A 26,589-nucleotide genomic window follows, 5' to 3' on the forward strand; every position below is an offset into this window, starting at 1 on the left:
TCCCAAAACATTATCTTTACATTTTTGAAGAAAAGCATGGATCGTACCATATTCAAGATTGTTCTATTCATTCTTTCAGCTACACCATTATGTTGGGGATTATAAGGAACAATTGTTTGATGTTTGATCCCATGTTGGAGAAGATAGTTTTCAAATTCATTTGATGTGTATTCTTTTCCATTATCAGTGTGAATAGACCCAATATGGATTGTGCATCATTTTCAATCCATTTATGAAAATTCTTGAATGTTTGAAAAGCATCAGATTTGTTCTTCAATAAATAAATCCAACACATTCTGGTGTAGTCATCAATAAATGTCATGATATATTTATTTCCATTTGCAGAAGGAACAGGCATTGGACCACATAAATCTGAATGAATGAGTTCAAGCTTCCTATGTGCTCTTGAATGTGAATCATGAAAAGAATGTTTGCTATGCTTTCCTAGAATGCAAGCATCACATTGCTTAAGTTTCCTAGGAATTGTAGGCAAACCAGAAACACCATTTTTCTTCAATAAGCAGAGACTGTCATAGTTTAAATGTCCAAATCTAGCATGCCATAATAAACTTGATGGAACTGTACCTTCTTCATGATGAGAATTGTATGAGAAATGGTGTGCATGAGCAGATGTTCCTTGCAGCTTAAGAAGCATTTCTTCTTCTATTCCCCTCATGACAAGTGAGTGGTCAGATGCTTTTCTTACCTCAAGCTTGCCATCAAACATATGAATGGAGTGACCTTGCTGGCGGATGTGGACCAAGGACAGCAAGTTTCTCTTGAGCTATGGGAGATATAGAACATGATCCAGAATAAAGTCTGGAAGACCAGGAAGTTTAAGCCTGATTGTGCCAAGCCCTGATGGCTTGATTTTGATTGATCTGCAAAGTATACTGCTCCATCAAAAATGTCAGTGAAATCTTCAAAAAAATATTTTCTATGATTCATGTGACAGGTTGCTCCTGAATCAAGCAACCAATCATTTTTCCAGGAAGTAAGTGAAGCATTAAACAAATCTTCATTTACTCCAATGTTACATTGTGCCTCAACATAGTGAGTAGATTCAAGTGCTTTGCCTTTTTCTATATCATCAGTTTTACCTTTTTGTTGATTTCTTTTCTGCTCAATTTTGTCCCATGGTAGCTTTCATGTAGAGGCATCATGTGACCCATTTCTTTTGCAGGGAATGCAGTGCAAATCTGCCTTTTCTCCTTGAGAATGTCTACCCCCTACCTCTGAAATATCTTCCTCTTCCTCTTCGTCCACCTCTTCCTCTTGTAGAATCTTGAGTAGGATGCTTTTCTTTATAAACAAGGCACATAGTCTCTTCAGAAGATTCAGGGGCTGTCTTCTTTCCAAAAGCTTTCTCTCTTTCAGCAAAATTTTTCACAAGAGGTTCAAAGGTTATATCTTTGAGATTTCCATTTGCTTGCAAAGACTCAAGATAATTGGAGTAAGTAGGATAAAGTGCCTTGAGAAAAGAAATAAGAGGGATATCCAGCTCAACCTTAGTGGAATTAATATCATGCATTATAGACTTTACTTCAGATGCAAGAGCAAGAGGATCATTATTTTGCAGTTCAAGAGTGAAGAGTTTAATCATGAGTTGAACAACTTCAAGTGCAGAATGTTAGTCATAGAGTTCTTTCAGCTTTTGTAAGGCTTCAAAGGCAGTTGAATATGACCAAATATGGCGACTCACCTCTTCATTTACAGATGCTGTGATTAATGCATAGGCTTTGCTGTTCTTGTTTTCCAAATGACGACCTCTTTCTCTGATGTAGGATGTACTAGGTCATTGTCTCCTTCTCCGACACACACTCCTTTCCACAACTCATTAAAGATGAGGGTGTGTTTTATCATCCGGGACCATTCAGGATAGTTCTCCTTGCCAGTGAGAAATATTCCTACCATGGAGATGATTGAATGCATTCTATAAAAAAAATACTTCTGCTGATATAAAAATACTTCTGCCAATATACAGTAAAATTGTACTCAAAAGGGCATTCTCAAAAGATTTCAAATCTCTTCCTCACGCTACAACTTTATCCAATATATTTTCTCCAAACTTATTTTCTTCAAATCCCTCCAATGTTTGATAAAAGCATCCAACATTTCATTCAAATATTATGTATTACATATCACTTCAATGTTTTAAATGTAATATATTTACATATTACATATCACTTCAATGTTGTAATGTACACCCATTATATTACATATGACATTAACACTTTAAATGTAATATACGCCCATTATATTACATATGACATATGGAATTACCATATAATGAAGCACACAGGTGTGATTGACTGCTGCTACAATTTTTTTTTTTGTTCAAATGTATGCTTTCCACTGTTCATATTCATCCTTGAAGACCAACAACCCTGCAAGCAAGTCTGCCACCAGCATTTCCAGATACCAAAGTCTTCACATAATCGATTGAACCATGCCTTTAACAGTGTCATCTTCTCAGCGTCTTAAATAAACTTGTTGAGAAAACGCTTCAGACAGATGCTACGAAAATTCCCCTACACTGGATTGTTGTGTTCCGTGCAAACACAAGCACTCGTCCAAAATTTGCTGGTCTTCTCCATGGTGTGGAGAGAAATTGCAATCTATTTTACATACGCACAATCCAACAAGTGGGGAAATGGCGTTTCAATTTCAAATGCCTTCATAAAACCAGCATTGGATCATAAAACCAGAAGTGGATCAGAGGCATGGCGTTTCAAATTACAGCGTTCAAAAAGATATATCAGGTAGCGTTCAAAAAGATATATCAGGCTTTGATATCAGGCAGCATTCAAAAAGACTATGACAGAGCGTTCAATAGAATGAGCGATGGTCGATGGAACGTTGGTACTCAATGCTACACAATGAATACATTAAACAACGCTTGTGACAGGGCCAGCGTTCAGAAAAAACGCATATGACAGACAGGCGTACAACGTTTAGAAATAAAAAGCATATGACAAAGCAGCATGTTATGGATAGAGTAGTGCTGGAAGGGAATATGGCAGAAGCAAAGCAGCGCTGGAAGGTAACTCAGGACTATACCATGTCAGGACAGGACAGAGGAGTTACAGGAGCATAAGAGCTAAAACAAGGAGATGGCTCTGATACCATGTCAAACCAGGCAGTAACTCCAATAGGCAGTAAAACTGATTCATTTATTCCATCAGGTATGTTATTGTTATATACAAATGGGTGTGACTGTTCAGTTCATCTCCTGATGACTGCTCACATTCCTAATTTAATTATTTACATGAATTCACCCAATCGTGAGGATTAGGTGTCAACAGAGTTAACAATAGATTGATATCTAAGTTCTGCTGCAGACATGGGAAATTCCATTCCACCCACTTGCCCTCCATCTAATGTGGTCGTAGATGAAGGTAAGGTCCAAGGGTCTGAAAAATAATGAGTTCGAAAGAACTATTTCCATGAAGGCCCTCTAGAGGATGAAATTGCATTGATTCTAGCTGTAGGAGGAGGAAGGTCAAATACACCCATTAACGAAGAGTACATCCCAACTCCTAAATTCTTAATAGGTTGACGGGGGTTATCCACCAATGGAACAGTAGAATCCGAAGTTGCATGGGAGTCACCAGGAGAATAATCTAACTGATCAATTTTAACAATTCTCCCCTCATGAGGAAAAACGAGGATGCAAAATAAAGATGAAACTATGGCATCCATCTTGTAAATCCAATTCCTTCCTAAGAGGAGGTTGTAATCCAGGTTGGCATCAATGATTCCTACCTCAATATTAACGACCTTTCCTCCAACACATATAGGAAAGGTCAGGATAATTCCATTTGGCCTATGAGAATGTCCATCAAATGCTGTCAAGAGATTTGATGAAGGAACAACTGAAGGTGATCCAATGGCCTTCCAACATGACAGACACTACACATGTGGAAGCTCCCTCATCTATAATTTTCAAAAAAATATTGGTTTTTCAGTAAGTGGATTTTATCTGGAAAGCCATATGGTGAGGAAGTCTCTTTTTGACATTCAGCATATCAAAAGTGAGCACTAAAGAATTCTTTGGATCCACTGCACTGATTACCGAAAGCAAAGCACTTCTCTGAGCATGACATGACTAGAGTACTTCCAATGAAGACATAGCACAAGGACTTTGAGCCAGAACTTCTACAATCGAGTAGTTGTAGGATGCTCTAGAATTAGGGTTAATAATCAAGTGCTTTGCAGAGCCTTTCAGTATCCAAGGAATAAACTCAATAGAGAGGTTTTCAATATGAAGTGAATCTATGGTTTCAGGAACAGATTTAGCCTTAGATGTTTTTGTTTCACCATAATCATGTGCTCGTATAGCAATGTTGACATGAGAGTTCATCATATAAACATTTGAGGAATTTTCCCCTTCTTGGTTTCCCCCTGCGGAGGTACCAACGTTTGAGTTTGTGCCAGCAAGTAATTGCTGCCCTTGGGGAAAAGGGTTAGTCAGGATAGCTTGGGAGCTAGAGGACCCTTGTTACACTAACAAGCATTAGGTTTCTTAAATCTTAGGGCAGAGGTGAGTCAAATAATCTCCATTGCATAACTTACATGGAAATTTAACCTTTTTCTTGGACTCTTTTCTAGCCTCACTGGCACTATTGCCGAGCTTGTTCACATTGCCCTTCCCTTCCTGGTTCTTCTTATTACCTCATCCCTTCCTCTTCCCATCGGGTTGTTGATTTCCTTTGGGGTTAGAAGCTTGGATGACATTTATAGAGGTAGGTTAGGAAGGTGAAGGTGTAGATGGTGTTGCCTAGTTAGAAGAAGTAGTTTGTAGAGACAACTACTGCAATTGGTTCAAAAGGTTCATTGTATTTGCGTCAATTGATCCAACTATACCATCGGCATGAGGGATTGGCTTGAGTTTGGCTAAATAAAACTTACATCTAGGAGCATCAGGTAGGATTCTATGAAGAGTCCTAGACTGAGAATATATCAATTCTAACTGATGGGCTCGAAAAATAGTCTACTCTTCCGAATAAACACTAGAAAGAGAAACATCCTTTGAGATCTCAGGTTGTAATGATTCGAGAAACCATTCCAGAAGGAACTCTGGTGGAATTTCTACTTTGATAAGCCTTTTTCTCCTTCTCCATTCCTGGATATGATTTGAAATGTGAGTTGTCGTGTCTTGCTGAAAGTTGGCCAGAAGTTCAGTTCTTGCTTCATAGCGGACATGCAACTGAAAATGGCTCAATAAAATATTAGCCAAATCAGTGAAAGAAGTATAGGTGCCCCCTAGAAACTCTATATACCATTTGGCCATATTTTCGATTAGGGCACACTGAAATGACCTCAACCTGATTGAATCATCTATCACGGAGTTGGATGAGCACCATAAGTGAAATGTGGTCACTGTAGAGCCTCTACCTTACACTTGATTATCCATCATTACCTACAGTTTTCCCTTACTCATCTCTCTCTTTTGCCTCATTTTCCTTGTAAACATACCCAGATCATTACATTAGATGTCTTTAAGCATGATTAAGTGAACTTTGCTAATGTGTGACTGTTTTGTTTAGATTTTGACATATTTACAGAGATTCCGCAGCTGTCTGGCAATTCTGCAGCCATTCAGCGATTCCGCAGCCATCTGATGATTCCGCAGCCTTTTTGTTAATCTCAAGGTTCCACGTGTCATTTTTCAAAACGAGCCACATGGGCATGTAGGGATAAAGGTGCTCAAGGTTCCTGTGCTATTAGTTCGGTCAGCCACATCATCTACACCTCCGGTCAACGAGGGTCAAGCCACGGTCAACAAAGGCAGCCTAAACGGTGTTGCGTAAGCTGTTGGGTCACGTCAATGCAACTGGTGATTTTTCTGTGTTACGCAGGTTGTGGAAGACATAATCCAACTCTGGATTCAATTCCCATAACGACCAGAACCTCCAGCTCATCCACGAGGCTTATGACGTGTTGCTGAACCTTTATTATGCATGACAGATTAGTTAATTTTCAGTTTCTAGCTTTACGCATTAGGCAATCATTTAGATGCCTATAAAAACTAGCGTTTGCATACGCTTAATGTTACTTTTTAGTTGCTGTGTTTTATGAACTTGTTATAATTTTAATGCATTTCAAGACTCTATTTTAATAGTGCTGTTCTAGCACTCTTGACTGTAATTTTCTGCATATGGAGTAATAGAAGGCAGCGCTGTTCTGACGTTTTCAAATCCTTGAGTCTTCTTTGGGTTGTATGAATGGAGGGCCCCCGTTCATGACTGCCCTTGTATAGTATTTTATGTTCAACATTTCCTTATTTTCCATTCAGCATTTCCTTTTCTTTGAAACATGTATAGCTTGATTCACTTTCATGTTATTTCATTTCCAGCCTTTATTTTAAGCTAATCAGTATTGTTCTTTTGCAGGTTTTTAACCCGGGATTGTTTTTGTGTTTATGTATTTGCTTTATATCTAGTGGTAGTTTCAGTTGACAGATTCAAAGTTGCTGCCTTTACTTTATTTTCATAGCTGATTTTTAGTTTAATTTCTCAAAGTTGTCTGCTAACATATGAATGGTCTCTTTATCACAAATTGTTTATCTTTTAGAGATCAGAATACTGATAAATTACAGCTGGCTTTGAGTACTTTTTAGACTAATCTTTAACTACTTTCTAATCGTGCTTTACATAGTACCATATGATAGAAGCAGAGAGTTAGAAAGAGCTGAACATTATAACTAGTCTTTAAAGTAGATTTTTCTCATTTTTGATCACTTTTTAAACTCATCTCTAGCTACTTCCTAATCGTGTTTTACACAGTACTATGTGTTAGAAGCAGAGAGTTAGGAAGAGATAAACATTATCATTGGTTTTTAAAGTGATTTTCTTACCTTTTATTTGCAGCAGCATGAATGGTGTCTAATGCCATTAGAAAGTGGTTCTTTGCTTTCAGCTCATTTCAAGTTATTTATTTCTTTCAAGCTTTTCCTTTTTAGCAAGTAGTTAGAAACCACTGATCACACACCCTCACTCATCTAGAATTCACCTTACACACACTACCACTCATCTGTTTATAAAATCACCACTCCATCTTAGGAAGATAAATTAACCACAAACAACACCCCAAATGACAAAAAGCTCTAAGAGGTTGCTTAAGTACACATAGTACACCTTCACTTCATCAGCTTACGAGCCCCGGGTTGACAATTAATGACATCAATTTAGGAACACTAAATTGACTAAACATTTTGGCGCCGTTGCCGGGGAAGTGAAATTAAGTAGCCATATTCTTAGAAAAAAAACATAAAAATTTCAAGGAAAGTAGTTGATAACCTATCAAAGTATGCTCTCCTCTTGCACTGCAAGGTGATCTGGAGGATCAGAAAAGAGAAAGTTATTGATTTGGTAGTTTCTTGAGTATGCTCTCTTCTTGCACCTAGAGTGAACTGGAAGATCAGAAAAAGAACTATTAACTTGACTTGAAGAAAATAATAAAAAATGACATGCATAGAGCTAGAGATTCTAGAGGAAGGTTTTTAGCTAGAGCTCGAAGTTCAATTTTTACAAGTCCATCTGCTTCAAGGGATAGACAAGAGACACCCCCCTTATCTCCAACCGACACTCCTAGTCCTAGAATTCCTGGAATTCAAGAGCCAAGAGTTGACTCTCCTACACCTTCTATTGAATTTGAACCAGGAAGAGACTCTTCTCTTTCTCCTACAGAAAGACCAATTGTAATTGAGGAAGTGGAATCATCTGAAGAAGAAGGATAAATCTCTTCTCATTGACCTTTTGTAGAGGAACCAGAAGATTTTGAAATCCCTAGGAGAATCATCATGGCAGAGGAAGAAGGAGGTGGTAGGGGTAGAGGTAGAGGTAGAGGAGGAGGAGGAAACAACAATAACAATAATGGAGGTAGAGGTGCCCTTGGAGGAGGAAATAGAGATGGGGATAATTCATTTGGGTTTCCCATTGTTAATGAGGGTTCCCGAGCCACTATGAAAAACATATCACCATCTGTCCTCCCTAACTTCCATGGGTTAAGGACTGAGGACCCTGAAACATTCTTATTTGAGTTTGAAGTGGTGTGTCGAACTTATGACTACCTGGATGACTCTCAGAAACTCAAATTGTTCCCTTCAACACTGAAGGATCAAGCTTTGAAATGGTTCATGGGGTTACTCACTTAATCCATTAGGACTTGGGATGAAATGAAACAGACATTTTTGGATAGGTATTTAGACTATTGTATGCCTACTAATCACAAGGACGAGGTTTTTAAAATGATACAAAAAGAAGATGAGAGCTTAGAAGATTTACTTGAAAGATTTCAATATAACTTGAAAAGAGCAAAAATGAGTAGCTTGGATGAAGAGACCTTAAAAGCCCTCTTATTAAAAGCCATTAGGGATGAATGGATAGACATCTTAAACATGATGGGGAAAAGGGATATTTCTCAACTTTCACTCAATGATATAGCAGAACTTTGTATCCATCTCTCAAGGGGCAAATCAAAAACTCAAAAAGGGCCTAGAGATCCTTCTCTCCTTAGGGCAAATAAATCTGCAACAGGATCAGTAAGTAGGGCTGAAATCGGCAGTATGCTTGATGAATTTAAAACTGACATCTTAGGGAGTCTTAGTGAACAACTTGATACCCTTAAGATTCACAATAAACAAAAAGCAGAAGCTGAGGCTTTGGCTATCTTTTGCCCGAAATGCAGAAAGAAGCATGCTTTAAGGGAATGCCCCTTAGATGCACACATTGTAGAAACATGTGTAATTTGCTCAGAAACTCATGATACCAAGGATTGTCCTTCAATTCCTGGCCTCAAAGCAGTCTTTCAAGAGGATCCAGATACACTTGAATCTCTCTGTTTTATTGCAAGGAGACATTGGCAAGGACAACAGAATCAAGGGTTTAACAACTCTATGAATTCTCAATCCCAACCAAATTGGAATCCTTGGCAACAACCTTGGCCTCAACCTCAAAATGCTTTTCAAGCATGGATGCAAAGCATGCAAAATCCTTATGGGAGATTTGCTCAATTCTATCAATATCCTCCATCATTTCAGAATCAGCAGGCTCCACAACTTCCAAATCAAGGTCAACAACTATCACTGCCATACCCTCAACAACAACAACCTCCTCCACAAAATCAAAATTCTCAGTTATCGCTTCAATCCCAGCAGAAATCAAATCAACTTCCCTCTCAGCCATTACCAAATCCAAATAATAGGAACCCTCAAAATGCTTACATGATGGAAGGTCAACCATTCCCTACCTATATGGTTGTTCCTCTCAATGAAGTACAACTCAGATCAGGTAGAATCTTAGATCAACCTTCTACAAGTGTTCAACAACCAAGCATTTCTGAGGAAGAATCTCTCAAAGTCAATAAGGGTTCTGAAGTATCACTTCAAAACCAAAATATCCAAAAAGAAAAAGAAAAAGAATCAACCTCTACAACTCCCATAGTTGAGCAACCTACACCTTTAGCTACACCTCCTTTTCCTGAAAGATTACAAATTGACAAAGGAGTGGAAAAGCAAATATGGGTGCCTGACTATAGTTTCCTAGATGAATTGAAGAATGTCTGTATCAAGATTCCCTTGTTACAAGCCATTAAGGAAATTCCCATTCTAGCGAAGACAATAAAGGAGTTGAGTTTGAAGAAAACAGGAAAAAGAACCAGAGATACTAAAAGGATACATCTAGTTGGAAAAATTGCAGACATAATGATGGGTAAGATTACCATGCAAAAATATGTGGACCCCGGTAGCCCTATTGTCAAGACTCATATTAATGGGGTTGAAATCCCAAATACTTTGATTGACGTAGGAGCCGCGATCAACATCATGAGTAGACAGACCATGGATCAGTTAAAGCTTCCTAACCTTCTCTTTACACCTACTTTGCTGCAACTTGCAGATAGATCAATCATTAAACCTGATGGTGTATTGGAAGATATTCCAGTCTCTCTAGATTCTTGGGAATATCCAGTTGATTTTATGATTTTAACTCCCAAGAATAATCTAGGAGGACATCCTCTTATCTTAGGAAGACCTTGGCTAGCAACAGCCGATGCTTTCATCAGTTGTAGGTCTGGGGACATGTATATATCAGATGGTAATTCCACCAAGAAATTCAACTTGTATCCTCCAGCAAAGGCAATAACAGAAATAGGAGAAGATGAGTGGGTTGATGATGAGGATACTATTCAACCTATTCTAACCATCTCTGAAATCAGTGAGGATAGTCAAATTCTAAATACATTAGAAAATTTTGAAATACCTTTAGAATATGACTCTACACAGTTTCAGTTAGATGCAGACATTGAATATCTCTCCTCTAGACAGATGTCTCTCTTCTCAATGGAATAGTTTGGTAGTTCTACAGTTGAAATCCTTCCAGGAAAAACATTGAACATTAATAAAAACTTGGAAAGACCACAACAAGAAGAATTAACTAAACTGTTGCAAAAACATTCCACTGCCTTTGCATGGGAATACACTGACATGAAAGGAATCGATCCTAAGACTTGTATTCATCACATCTATATTGAAGAAAACAGTAGACCTATTAGGCAACCACAAAGAAGGATGAATCCAAACCTTAGGGAAATCGTGAAAGAAGAACTCCAGAAATTGCTCAAGGTAAACTTCATTTACCCCATTTCAGATAGCCAATGGGTTTCTCCCTTGGTTATAGTACCCAAAAAGAATGGTAAATGGAGAGTTTGCATTGATTATCGAAAATTGAACAAGGCAACCTTAAAGGATCATTTCCCTCTACCTTTTATTGATCAGGTACTAGACACTTTAGCAGGTAAAAAGTATTTCTCATTCTTGGATGGTTTTAGTGGGTATAATCAAATTCAGGTAGCACCTAAAGATCAAGACAAAACCACATTTACTTGTCCTTGGGGAACTTTTGCCTACCGAGTACTCCCTTTTGGATTGTGCAATGCACCCGCTACATTTCAAAGGGCTGTACTAGGAATCTTTTCAGATCTGATTCATGACTGTGTAGAGGTATACATGGACAATTTCACAGTTTATGGTAATACATTTGAAGAAGCTTTGGAAAATTTGGAAAAAGTACTGGTAAGATGTAAGGAAACAAATCTTTCTTTAAGTCATGAAAAGTGTTTTATGATGTTTACTGAAGGTATTGTTTTAGGACATCATATTTCAGGAGATGGGATTAAGGTTGATAGATCCAAAGTTGAAGTCACCTCTAAGTTACCTGTTCCAAATTGCCAGAAGGATGTTAGAAGTTTTCTTGGGTTTACTGGGTATTACAGAAGATTTATTGAAAACTTCACTAAGAGAGCATCCCCTCTTTTCAAATTGCTTACCAAGGACTGTGAGTTCAAATGGGATCTTGAGTGTCAATCTGCCTTTGAAGCTTTAAAGACTAGAATATCTGAAGCACCCATCTTAAGGGGGCCAAATTGGAAACTCCCTTTCCACATTTCTACTGATGCTTCAGATACAGCTCTAGGAGATGTTTTGGGACAAAAGGATTTGATCCCTTATGCCATTTATTACACAAGTAAGAATTTGACTCCCACTGAGTTAAATTATACTGTTACAGAAAAAGAGTTCTTAGCTGTGGTACATGCGATCAATAAGTTTAGACACTACATAACCGGCTATGAAACCTTTGTCCATACTGATCACTCTGCCATAAGATATTTAATGAACAAACCTGTCACTAATGGTAGAGTTACAAGATGGCTTTTACTTTTACAAGAATTCAACATTACTGTGTTAGATAGACCTGGAAAACAAAACACAGTAGCTGATTTCTTGTCTAGAATCCAAAACACTAATGAAGATTCTCCAGTAGAAGATAAGTTTCCAGATGAATACTTGTTTGCAGTGACTACCAAGAATCCTTGGTATGCAGATATGGCTAATTATCTAGTTACAGGGAAGCTACCTCTACACTTATTTCCTAATGAGAAAAGGAAAATCATTCAGGAGAGTTCACATTTTTCTTGGATTTCTAATGAATTGTTCAAAACAGGGCCAGATTGTATAATCAGAAGGTGTGTTCGGGAAGATGAAATGCCTGACATCCTTAAGGCATGTCATGATGAACCATGCGGCGGGCACTTTGCTGACAAGAGGACAGCCTATAAAATCCTTTCTCTAGGATATTATTGGCCTTCTCTCTTTAAAGATGCAAAGCAGTATGTTAGAAGGTGTGACAGCTGCCAAAGAGTTGGGAAACCAACTCCTTCAAATGAAATGCCACTACAGCCTCAGGTATGCATCGAACCCTTTGAGAAATGGGCTCTAGATTTCGTTGGACCAATTAATCCTCCATCAAAGCAAAAGAAGTATATACTGGTTTGTACTGATTATGTTACTAAGTGGGTAGAAGCGAAAGCATTGCCTTCTGCCACTGAAAATTCAGTTGTTCAATTTCTTTTTGAGGATATTTTCACTCGTTTTGGTGTCCCAAGGGAAATTGTGACAGATCAGGGCAACCAGTTTACATCTAAATTGATGGAGAAGCTGATGGAGGAATATAAGATCAAGCACAGAACATCCACTCCCTACCATCCGCAATCCAATGGCCAAGTGGAATCTACCAATAAAGTTCTTGAAGGCATTATCACCAAGACTGTTCATCTTCATAGAAGAGATTGGGCGGAAAGGCTCCCTGAAGCCTTATGGGCCTATAGAACTACATGGAAGAACACAACAGGACATTCTCCCTATGAACTTGTTTATGGGAAGGAAGTCCTGCTCCCCATTGAGTTCCAAATCAAGACCTTCAAGATGGCAGTCCAATTGGGAATGAGCCTCTCAGAAGCCCAAAGACACAGAATGGACCAGCTAAATGAGCTAGATGAAATAAGACAAGATGCAATTCTAAGGACCGATCTAGTTCAGCACCAAAGATCTAAATGGCATGATCGTCATATCAAAGAAAGAAAGTTTCAGAAAGGAGATTGGGCTCTATTGTTTGATTCAAAGTTCAAAGACTTCAAAGGAAAGTTTCAAACTCATTGGCTTGGGCCATATGAGATTGATGAAGTCTTTAGCAATGGAGCAGTTCGAGTGAAAACTATTGATGAATTTCATACTCCTCTTATTGTGAATGGCCATCGCTTGAAAATCTACCAAAAGCCATTCTCAAAAGAAGAGTTTGTCAAGTTGTTTAAGGAAGATTCTGCAATCAGGTTGGTGGAGAAGGATTCTTCTACTCCATTAGCCTAATCTTTGGTTTTTGAAAAAAAAAAAGAAAAAAAAAAAGGAAAAAAAAAAAAGAGAAAAAAAAAAGAAAAAAGAAAAGAAAATAAATAAATAAATGTATAAGCCTGAAAACCAATCTCTGATTGGCAGTCTTATGCAGAAAACCTGAGGTGAAAATCAGGGTCACCTGACACCTCATGTTTTCCAAAAAAAAAACAATATCTCTCTCTCTTCCATCTCATTTCGCCATTTCATCCACTTCATTCACCATCTCATTCATTTACTCACTCTCATTCCACCTCATTTCTTTCCATCCATCCATCCATTCATTACATTTCATTCCATCAATAAAGTTTTTTTTAGACAACTAAAGTTGTTTTGTGCAGCCGGAGGGTACCACTGCAGTTTCCGCAGCTGTCTGGCAATTCTGCAGCCATTCAGCCATTCCGCAGCTCTCTGCACCTGCATAAAAAAAAACACAGTCTGTTTGAAAAGAAATTTACAGTTCAGAAGTCATCAACAATAAGTGGAAAAGAGTCATGCAACAACAATAAAACAATAAAGGGTTAGTGGAAAATGATCAAAGGCAATCCAAGCGCGGATATGAGGTATGATCTAAATCCTAAACTTATGGTTATCTCATTTTGCAAAGTTTCCATGTTATGTTTCTTGCCATTTAATGTAATGATTACCAGTCTTTCCCATCATGCGACCAAAAATCCACGTATCCCCCACATTTATCGGTCATGTTCATCACGATTTTGAAATTCAATTGCGGTTGCTTCTCCATTAAGGTTTTCGTACCTAAGTGACGTAGACTACTGTACTGCGTCTCTCTACGTCATAATCCCGCAGCCAAGTGTAAACCTATGACCGAAGCCTAAGGACCTAACCGTTTCTACCCATCATTTCATAACCCTCCTACGCTCGTATCATTCCATTCACGCTGTTTCATTTCCACAGTTCCCTTATTCCGCTGTGCTCACTATGCTGCTACCTTAGCCATACTCTGTTTTACTTCTTCCTCTCTGCTAATTCTGATTATCAGTGAACGTATGTTATGGCTGTTACATTAGAGCCGTAAATTTACTGTGTTAGGGCCACTGTTGAAACCGTGTAACCTTTTTTCCAAAAGTTTTAGAACAGAGCCGTAGAGCCAATGGGTAAACTCTTAAGAGCAGAACCCGAGGGTTCAAAATTTCTGGAGGGATATCCTCAAGTTAAAGAGGCTTTGCAGAAAGCAAACTGGCTCCAATGCATCCAGAAATTCAGAGGTTACCACAAAGAGGTTACGAAGGCCTTTGCATGTTCCTTCAGAGACAAAGACAATCAAGTGGAGATAGGGGACCTAAAGTTTACAGTCACTGAGAGCAGTATAGCACAGGCCACTTCACTCCCACAAACTGGAGAAAGATGGTTTAAAAACATATCAGTACAAGACCAACAGTGGAAGCAAATCTTAAAGAATCCAGGTATGGATACCAACATTTTTACAAAAGGGATTCCTGTTACTTATGTCAAGGAAGAATGGACAACTTTACTTTTATTAGTGCAAAAATTCTTTACTTGTGAGGGAAGGTTTGGAGTTTTATATGTTTACCATGCCAAAGTCATGATGCATTTCTTAGGAGATGATATTAACCTTTCATATTTTCTCCTCTGAAGTCTTAGAAAAATGTGTTCAATTGTCCAAAGGAACCCAAGAAACATTGAACCACATCTGTATCATCATGATCTTGTTAAGATGCTAGTTGAGGAACAGTTGAAAGCAAAAAGAGATACCTGGGAGAGATTTCTTGTGAGAAACCATTTTGAAGAAGCAGGAGAAACCTCTGTGCCTAGAAAGAGTAGAAGAAAAAGAGAAGAGGCTACCCCTGAAACTGTTGTCCAAGAGGAAACTGTCCAAGAACAGATTGAAGAAGAAACTGATGTACATCATTCTGAACATGAAATTGACCCTGAGCCTGCTGTGGACATTGGTCAAACAGCCCAAGGAATCATCACAGAAACCCTTTCAGAACTTGCCCAAGAAGTTGCTCAAAAGAGAAAAGAGAGTAGGAAGAAACAAAAGAAAGATAAAGGAAAATCCATAGCTCAAGAAACCTACCTCACTCCTGAGAATTCTAGTGAGGAAGACACTCAGCCCTTAGCACAAAGGTTGGCCCAACTCCATGAAACTGCCCTTTCCAAGAAGGTGGAAAAACAAAAGCAAAAAGCACAAAAAGAAAAACAGAGCATCACCACCGTGAGAAGGAGCAGAAGGATACAAGACAAAGTGGGGGCCACAAAGGGTAAAAAGTCACTCATCATTGATTTGAGCACACCTGAAAAGGTTGCTACAAAACCTGACTTTGAGAAAAGCTCTCCACACGCTGAGTATGTTGAGACCAGTCCTCCACGTGAGGAAAGTCCTTTTGAGCATGAACCTGAATATGAACATGGATCCGAATTTGAATATGAGCCTACTCCAAAGAAGTCACCAGAGGTTGATCCAGATCAGCAAAAAGTTTATAATTACCTGGAGACGTTAGAACAAGCAGCTGCTGGTCCAAGCACTGTTCAACCTTTGGAGCAGCAAGTTCAATCACTGAAGCAAGAAGTATTTGAGCTGGAGGTACTAAATCGCCACATCAAACAAGAAAATGAAAAACTGAAGGTACAGAGCAATGTGGACAAGATGGTCCAAGATAACACCATGCTTCATATGGGCCTGTGGCAAAAGGAAAACAAAAAGCTCAAGAAGAGATGCAGGAAATTAAACAGAGCTTTGATCAATCTAAAATTCAGGTGTTTGATGAAAAGACCAAGAGTCAATGTGGCCACACAGAGGAAGAAGAGAAGGCTGGATGTCTTAGCAGAGGCATCTCAGCGGGTGGACTGAACAATGTTTTTGATTGCATGAGGACATGCAATGCCCTCGTAGTGGGGGTATGTAGAGCCTCTACTTTACACTTGATTATCCATCATTACCTACAGTTTTCCCTTACTCATCTCTCTCTTTTGCCTCATTTTCCTTGTAAACATACCCAGATCATTACATTAGATGTATTTAAGCATGATTAAGTGAACTTTGCTAATGTGTGACTGTTTTGTTTAGATTTTGACATATTTACAGAGATTCTGCAGCTGTCTGGCAATTCCGCAGCCATTCAGCGATTCCGCAGCCATCTGATGATTCCGCAACCTTTTTTTTAATCTCAAGGTTCCACGTGTCATTTTGCAAAACGAGCCACATGGGCATGTAGGGATAAAGGTGCTCAAGGTTCCTGTGCTGTTAGTTCGGTCAGCCACATCATCTACACCTCCGGTCAATGAGGGTCAAGCCACGGTCAACAAAGGCAGCCTAAACGGTGTTGCGTAAGCTGTTGGGTCACGTCAATGCAACTGGTGATTTGTCCGTGTTACGCAGGTTGTGGAAGACATAATCCAACTCTAGATTCAATTCCCATAACGACCAGAACCTCCAGCTCATCCACGAGGCTTATGACGTGTTGCTGAACCTTTATTATGCATGACAGATTAGTTAATTTTCAGTTTCTAGCTTTACGCATTAGGAAATCGTTTAGATGCCTATAAAAACTCGCGTTTGCATACGCTTAATGTTACTTTTTAGTTGCTGTGTTTTATGAACTTGTTATAATTTTAGTGCATTTCAAGACTCTGTTTTAATAGTGCTGTTCTAGCACTCTTGACTGTAATTTTCTGCATATGGAGTAATAGAAGACAGCGCTGTTCTGACGTTTTCAAATCCTTGAGTCTTCTTTGGGTTGTATGAATGGAGGGCCCCCGTTCATGACTGCCCTTGTATAGTATTTTATGTTCAGCATTTCCTTTTCTTTGAAACATGTACAACTTGATTCACTTTCATGTTATTTCATTTCCAGCCTTTATTTTAAGCTGATCAGTATTGTTCTTTTGCAGGTTTTTAACCCGGGATTGTTTTTGTGTTTATGTATTTGCTTTATATCTAGTGGTAGTTTCAGTTGACAGATTCAAAGTTGCTGCCTTTACTTTATTTTCATAGTTGAATTTTAGTTTAATTTCTCAAAGTTGTCTGCTAACATATGAATGGTCTCTTTATCACAAATTGTCTATCTTTTAGAGATCAGAATACTGATAAATTACAGCTGGCTTTGAGTACTTTTTAGACTAATCTTTAACTACTTTCTAATCGTGCTTTACATAGTACCATATGATAGAAGCAGAGAGTTAGAAAGAGCTGAACATTATAACTAGTCTTTAAAGTAGATTTTTCTCATTTTTGATCACTTTTTAAACTCATCTCTAGCTACTTCCTAATTGTGTTTTACATAGTACTATGTGTTAGAAGCAGAGAGTTAGGAAGAGATAAACATTATCATTGGTTTTTAAAGTGATTTTCTTACCTTTTATTTGCAGCAGCATGAATGGTGTCTAATGCCATTAGAAAGTGGTTCTTTGCTTTCAGCTCATTTCAAGTTATTTATTTCTTTCAAGCTTTTCCTTTTCAGCAAGTAGTTAGAAACCACTGATCACACACCCTCACTCATCTAGAATTCACCTTACACACACTACCACTCATCTGTTTATAAAATCACCACTCCATCTTAGGAAGATAAATTAACCACAAACAACACCCCAAACGACAAAAAGCTCTAAGAGGTTGCTTAAGTACATATAGTACACCTTCACGTCATCAGCTTACAAGCCCCGGGTTGACAATTAATGACATCAATTTAGGAACACTAAATTGACTAAACAGTCACATGGTCTCCCGGGTCATCACCACTCTTCCCTTCGAAATTTGGAATATCTGAGAGAAGTTTAGTTCGGACTGGAGGCCAAATTGGATTGTACCTAATTGGATCATTTTTCAATTTAGTTAAGTCTAGAAAAATAAGCGTGGCCAGAAAAGGAAGTCTTGGAGGACCTTTGGAATTCCATCCAGAACGAGTGGGGTTCCCAAAGGTCTGAAAAAGAATGACTTGGATTTTAAAAGGCGCCAGGTTTCCCGAAGTAACTCGTAGAGCCTACTGAACCAAAAGGTGATCCTTGTGGTCCAGCAAAATTTGGAGATTGACCAACTCCTGCCGAAAATCCTTTGTAACCGGTGGAGTTACCCCCCAACAAAGTATTGAAAGGAGCTAAAAACCCCTGATAACGGTTCCATGCATTAGCAAAGGGTGGAAAGCTTTGAAATGAATTAACCGAAGAATACGACATATTCCCTTGTTGGCCAAAAAATTGATTCTTAGCTCCTATCCCACTAACCGCAGGGTTTGTCCAACTTTGGAAGGGGTTACTACCTTGTCTTGTAAAAAGAAAATGCATTGACCCTATTGTCGAATTGGAATGTGGTTTATGACCACTTCCAAATGGGAAACCCTAAAAAGAAGCTGATCCACTCATCATGGATGTAGAGGCGGTTGATGGTATGCTTAAAGGAACTGAAGGAATACTTTGAGATGGCATTCCAAAAGGGAAGAATCCAAAACTGGATGCAGTAGCTTGAGAACTTCCACTTGTCGACGGAATGGAAGTAGACCCAACTATAGTCATGTTGGGAGTGTTAGAATGGATGGAAATAGTTCCTCCCCCTTGGACATATATGGGAGTTTGCATGCTCGCAACACTCGTCATGGATGCCATTCTTCCAGTAGTGGTCATCGAAGGGATAGATGTATGTAAACTTGGGCTCGAAGGCCTGTGAGTCGAAGTTCCAACGTATAAAAAAATGTCTAGATGGTGAGGAGGGAGAGGAGAATTCAGAGCAGCAATCGACTTTGAAATCTCTTCTACTTCAATACTATCTTTCGATTGGAAGAGTACTCAAGAAAGAACTAATGTTTTCCTTTCTAACTCTGTACTGGTACCAAGTCTATCTTGTGAACTAATGCCCCCAGGCGGAGGATCAATCTCTGATGCACCTACTGCCACTGGTTAGAAACCACTGGCAAAATTGCTCCTATTCATTCTAGGAGAAGGCTACGGACTCGTAGGTGAAAGCCCATGAAATCTCCGAGACAGTCAATATGGTTGGTCAGCCACTTTGAATTGTTTAAAAGATCTACTTAAAGACACAAAAATTAGAAAGCTAGGTCAACTAGGAGCATAGAACACTTGCTAAAATGTCCCTAAAGATATCAGCAATCAAACAACTCTCAAGTATTTCCACTCCGAGTGATTAGGACCGGACACTAAAATACAATAAAGTTAATAATAATGGCCTTCCAAAAATAGACTGGGGTAATTACGCCCCAGGTATACTAGCGAAGGTATCATAGGTAGTTACACTGACCTCCAGACAATACACTTTGTTGGTGCAAGCCCCCAAGATTCACAAGGGTGCCCTCCAGAAGTACTACTGAACGTGATACAACATCAACCTCAGGTGCCACGAGATTCCCCTCCGCAGCCACCTATGTGATTCCTAGGATAGCCAACTATGGTCACCAACTCGTATTAGAAGTCGGGTCGAATAGTCGTGAGGTAGGATCTGAAAAGTAAGAGAGGGGGTATCTCTCGTCCTTATCTTCACTAGCCCTCGTGCTTTACTCCCAGTCACGGAGCTTTCCCGGCCTCCCTAATGCTATTGGATTTCGCTCATTAATCAAACTTCTACATTTTATAATTTAGAGCGGCCTTGGAGAGTTAACTTTCCTCTCACATAATCCAAGGCCCTAATAAACCTGAACTTGTTGGTGTATTCTGATGACAGTACAAAAGTTCTAGTTTATTTTAATTAAGGGCTTGATTTTAATGGATGTTCTTTTAATTCAAGGGTATAGATGGAAGTGAAACCAATGGTGTTTGTATGACGCAAAAGAAATCAATGAAAAACTAACTACATGAATGCAATTTTTTGTTCTTCGATGAAAAGAGATCTCTACGTGGGTTCTATGAAACTTATATAAAGCAAAATACTTTTTCTTTTCTTTTCTTGAAACACACTTCACACATACAAAAACTAAAAGACTATTGATGCTTTAATAATGCAAACTACCCTAATGCAAGGTGTAATGAAGATGCAAGATCCTAAATTACTCTAAAAAATAATGAAAGCAATTGTTTATAACTATTAATAAGCCAACTTAAGTATTGAAAAGAATACAAATTTTGAATACAAAATTCTCTCCAAACAAGAAGGACAAATCCCAAAAGATCACAATTCACTTTCAAAAAATCAAAAGAAACCAAAATCAAACTTGGAAAAAGAAAACAAAAAGAATGTTTTTTGAGATCTTTTCTTTTTCAAGAAACAATCAAGAAAACCTTTTGAAAGCACTTTAAATGCCACTAAAACTAAAAGATCGAAAAAAGAGCACAAGGAGTTTTTGCAAGTTACAAATTCGACAACGAATGAAAACTTGAACAAAAAGGCTTCAACTTGTACTAAACGACCCAAACAGAAGCAAAGAGCTTGAAAAACTAACCAAGAAGCCAGGAAAGAAATACTTTCAAATTCATCAAAAAGACTTCCAAAAAACAAGAAAAGTTATAAGGCCACAAAATGACGGAAAGTGAAGCAAGTAGACCAAAAATTGAGCTTGACACTGAGATTGAAAACAATCTCATGTTCTAGAGGGCCATAACAATCAAGAACCTCTATCCAAAGTCTTGTGTGTCAAAACACAAATCACAAACTCACTCAAAAGTAAACCTAGGCCAAATCTTTTCAATGCGGAAGAGACTTCAAAACAATAAGCTCGCAGAATAATGAAATTATTCAGACAAAAATTGACCACTCAAAGACTAAACAAACCAAGCAACAAATCTTTCTGGGTAGAGAGATTTGAAAAAACAATGCAAAAAATGGTATATGTGACTGTGTTCAAGCACAGAGGCGTGTACACATGCTTCTGATAAAGGAAACTCGCGTATACGCGGGTTCACTTCACAGAAACAAGCGTGTGTATGCTACTGTAAATAGAGTAAAGTGCGTATACAAAGCTTTGCAAGAAAAATAAAAAACAAAGCCAGATCAAAAAGATTAGACTTAAGGTCTGAGACTCTACTGGACCAAATAAGACTGTAACAGCAAGCAAACCAAAGACTAAGCCCTAATTGACACTGAACAACCCAAACTAGGAATAACAAGATTGTTATCCCCAGTGGAGTCACCAATTCTATTACGGGAATAAGTACCCTAGGGCTTTGGGTTGGAACCCCAACAGAGCAAGAGCAAACTACAGTAAGAAACACTCATACAACTCAAGAAAAATGCTTATATAAACAAACTATGTGAGAGCGACCATACTTGGATGTCCTTTGTTTGGGTAGATCCCACAGGGTTCAGATCCTCTGCAACTCTTGATGTTCTCCAAACCTGAAAAATAATTAAATTCAAACATACATAGCAGTATAGAGATAAAGAATTTTAATGAAACTAACTTTGTATCATGTAAGAAAATGATTAGTTATACATCAAAATAACATTCATATATGAATTAAAACACTATCTGATGCATAAACACAGTTAATCTCAGAAACAAGACAACACTTTTTTTTATTGTAGAAAGTTATAACTAACACAAAGAAAATTCACCTGAGTCTTCTTCTTCCAACTCCAAGTAGAACCATCCTCTGGATTCGTCCAGTCCTAGTCTTCAATAGCCTCCTTCCATAACCAATACTATGATATCTCAAGCAAGAGGGAGAATATCTATAATCAAGGAAACAAGGATTTCCAGCAACTTGGGGAAGTGCATGAAGCACAGGGATAATTCAGACTCAGTTAGGGATTATCTCAATATAATAACTCTATCTCTTCTCCTCCTTAAGTCCTTCCCATATAAGTCTATTTATACTTCTCCCTATTATTGTTTTAGTTGGGAAACAGTTGGGCCATGGGAAATAGGAGGTAATCAACAAGTAAAACCCGTGAACTCCACCCACAATTAAGGAAATTTAATTTTTTTAAGTGCTTTAACATATATATGCATGTTGGGTATTGACTAACCCACGTGTACATAGTTTTATCTTAGGGAAAAGTAGTGTACAAGGAATAAAACACTGTTTTTAAAATATTTGGACCAAGTCTGGAAGGAGGGGTTTCCCTAGGCCATAAACCAAGCATCACAAATACCAAGGGTGGTAAATAGTGCTATAATAAGAACCGACTCCATGAAGTATCAACGCTACGCTACAACAGGCTTACCAAATCATTGCGATGTATATCCATCGAGGTACACATCTTACCTTATTATGATGGTTTAGAGGATGTCAATTTATTTGTGGAAAAATTTAATGGGATGTATTGGAGGAACATTAGTTCCAATCGCTAGACATTGCGCTGTGAGCTACGCTTTCCTATTGGTGGGGTACACATGAGAACAATTTTGTCGATTGGAAGGAGTATCGAAGAATGATGAAGTTCAGGTTTGGGTATGCTAATCACAATATTGCAGAGAAATACACAGGGGAGGATGATCCGCATGAGCACTTAGATAGTTGGACAAAGGAATTGGGAGAAGAACTGCAGCTGAAGTGGGTCCATATCTTGTGCACACTTTGGATACAATCCTGATGAACTGGTATCTAGAAACAAAGCTGCGACACAGAACCGCAGAATGGGATGTTTTGTAAGAAAGGTTTTTTCTAACTTTTATCTTTGAAGATGGATTTGAATGTATAGATGAAGCACTGCAGATGATCAAAGTCGCTATATTCAGAATTCCTGAAGAAACGGTTGGATGGGTACAACTAGATTGGGTACGTAGATGCGCCACACGCTTGAATGCTACAATGTAATCGTGGAGGATGGTGAAGAAGATCTTAGGAACATCCACATTCATAATTCTAAAGGACAATGTGAAGTCGAGGGACCTAAGGCATAAATCCCTGATATATCAGAGCCCTTAAAGACCAAGTGGGTGAATATTGGATCGGAATCACAGCCGAAGTTCACGAACATAGGAGACTATTTGGATGAAGATATAGTAGATAAGGTCGTGGAGTTATTGCGAGAGTACCAGGACTTGTTTCCTACCAAATTCTCTTATCTAAAAGGGAGAGTAGGGGATCTGGTAGTCATGAAGATCACTTTGAAGCCAAATGAAAAACTAATGAAGCAACACCCCTACTGATTAAATCCTAAGTATAAGGAAAAAGTGCTCAAGGAATTGGATAAAATTCTTGAAGCCATGATCTTTGAATTTGTTGAGAAATCAGATTGGGTTAGTCCCATGGTGGTTCAAGAAAATAAAATAGAGGGTGAAATTCGGATATGCATAGACTTAAGGAAGTTGCATGATGCATGTGTCCATGATCCATTCCCTACACCATTCACAAATGAGGTCCTATAGAATGTTGGAGGATAGGAAGCCTCTTCATTCACAGACAGATTCTCAAGGTACCATCAGATCAAGATTGTGTCGGAGGATCGAAGTAAAATCACATTCTCAACTGAGTGGGGTTGTTTTCAATATGAAGTAATGCCTTTTGGGCTAAAGAATGCACCCGCAATATTCTCGCAAGTAGTAATTGTGGCCTTCAAAGAGTTTATCCACAATTTTTTGGAGGTCTACTTTAATGACTAGACAATGTTTGGATTTGTAAAGTGCCATGTTGCTAGTCTGTGCCTCATGCTGGATACCTGTCGGGATACTCTTAGGCCATGTGGTTTGCAAGAAGGGATTGATGGTAGAGCTCGCCAAGATTTCATTCATCGTTAATTTGGAGGCCCCGAAGAATGTTAAACAATTGCGTGCAACATTGGGCCATACAGGGTACTACAAGAAGTTCGTTAAGGCATATGCAAAAATAACTATGCCTATGGAAAAATTGTTGAAAAAGGTTGCGACCTTTCCCTAGGATGAGGATTTCCATAAGAGTTTGGAAATTTTGAAAGAGAAAATGGTCACTGCACCCATTTTAGTGTTCCCCGATTGGAAGAGGGAGTTCCACATTCATGTAGATGCTTCCTATATCGCAATGGGAGTTGTGTTGACCCAACCAGATGAAGGAGATATTGACCATCCAATAGCATTTGCAAGTAGAAAATTGTCTAAGGAAGAAAATAACTATTCAACCACAGAGCACGAAGGTTTGGCAATGGTGTATGTGCTGCAAAAATTCAGGAACTATCAGTTGGGTGCGACTTCAAGATGTATACAGATTATTTTGCTCTGAAATACTTGGGCAACAAGCCTGTGTTTTGGGGGGGGAGAATATTTGAAGATGGTTGTTTTTGTTCCAAAAATATGATTTTTAGGTCATTGTGAAGCCAGGGCACCTGAATGCTAGTCCAGGTCACCTATTGCGCATTGAGAATGGAGTTGAGCCTACAAGTCTAGAGGAAGGGTTGCATGATACATAACTCTTTAATTTTTGTGTCGCAGATGATCACTTCGCAGATATAATTCTATTTTTTTCCACAAGTAAAAATCCAGAGGGATATTTGGCGCAACAAAAGAAAGAACTGGTGGTTCGGGTTGCAGATTTCTCTATGGTCACTGGACACTTATATAAAATGGGATCTGATGAGATACTGTGTAGGTATGTTCCATTGTACGAATGTCCAAGTATCCCTACAGAAGCACATGGAGGAGTAGCGGGAGGACATTATGCAGGAAGAGAAACTGCAAAGAAAATCCTACGCATAGGACTTTGGTGGCCTATGAAGCATAAGGACTCTAAGACGTATAACAAGGCATGCGATGTTTGTCAAAGAACGGGGTGTTAGGAATGGGATCCCTCACAGCAGGTTTTGGGGCTCAAAGCCCAAGTTTTGGTCAAAGATGGTGTAGAACTTTGCGAAGTGTGGGCGCGGAGCACGAAGTGTACAATCGAGTCATAGGGTTGTCCGCCCTAAGAATTGTATTGTAATTTATTGTAAAGTTGTGTTGGCCTACCCATGGTCCGCGGACCATGGGATTGTATAAATAGAGCGAGGCTCTAAGTGTAAAGAAAGAGAAGTAAGGATAGATAGAATAGCAAAGGCATGGTTCGAGGTTAGAGAGGAATATGAAGTGTACTTGGTCATAGTAGTAGGTAGAGGCTCTATAGCTGCGTAGAGGCCTAGTAGAGTCCGCAGCTGAGTGCGCGGACCCCTGCAGCTGAGTGTGTAGGGTGGAGTTGGTTCTATACTTGGGATTGAAAGTTAATAAAGAGAAGTTTATTTTGTGCATCTATTCCTGAATTCTTATTTTGATGTTATACATTACTTCTACTCTGTTATTTATTGTGCGCACTTGATGAATACTTGTATGAATGCTTATATATGAAAATAATATAAGTAATCAGATAGCAGAGCCTAACTAAGGAAGATTTGGGTAAATAACATGGGTCGCACTGCAACTAGAACTACACGAAGACAATATCACAGGGCGTGGGGTGCCTGTAGGTGTGCGTAGTGCAGTAAGTGCGAAGGTTGGACCGCGTACCAATCACCTCATATCAGACATCCCCAGGGTGTGAAAACCTGGTTCTAGCACCCTCCCATACTACTTCAGGTGAGACCTCAGTCCGCGCTCCACGTATTTTTTCTGAAAGCGCCAGTAATACCAAGATTTGCTTGGCTAAATCACTTCTGAACCTGGGTCAAGCCCCACTAAGCCAACAAATGGTTTCATTTTCTGGACCGGGATTTTCATAAGGGATGTCTGATGTCATGCCACTGGAACCAAACAAAGAAGGAAATTGAAGAGTGGTTGGACAAGAAGATTCACGAGTTCGCGACACAGGAAAACAGAACTCCGCAAGTATATGAGGAAAAGTGGTTGGATCGCTACTTGTACATTGAAATCCATGATATTTTCTTTGCATCTTTTCCATCAGAGTTGTATGAGTGGATCGCGAAGTTAGCAGACAGCCAAGGAAGGTGTAGGCTCGACAAACCAATAGTGTGGACTCCGGAACTAGTGCATAGACTAGAAGCCTTAGAAGATAAGATAGCATGATTTGTGTACCACTAGCTCAACCGAATAATAGGAGGATTTATCACTAAGTTCGCGGTGGACATGACCGTCAGTTATAGCGACGCAGATTGATGCTTTCTCAAAGGACCACAAGGTAAGTATATTAAATCTTTAAATACTTGGATTAAGATGCTATTGTGTGAGAAAAGAGTCATGTGAATACATTAATGTTTGGGACTATGCGGAGCATAAATATCTACAGAGATAGTGAAGAATTAGAAAACAGTCTCTTGATTTCACCCTCGCGAGAGAGCAAGGAAGATTTCATGAAGGTATCTCCGAGAACCACAGTCAGTTTGATAAGGCAGCGCATTTTGCGATTACCACCTCCACCCACACTACCACCCGCTTCACCTCCCTCACCTCCATCTTCACCCACTCCATCTCCACCACCTCCACAGTATAGTATGGCGAGTGTGACCAAATTACCAGTATTCAGAGGGGTAGGGAATGAGGATTAGGACCAATTCTGGTTCGTGGTAAGAGTAGTATTGGAAGCACAAGGCATCATAG

The sequence above is a fragment of the Pinus tabuliformis genome, chromosome 2_1 (assembly GCF_031772625.1).
Source record: "Pinus tabuliformis cultivar Carrire ecotype Pingquan chromosome 2_1, CPIR1, whole genome shotgun sequence".
NCBI lineage: Eukaryota > Viridiplantae > Streptophyta > Pinopsida > Pinales > Pinaceae > Pinus > Pinus tabuliformis.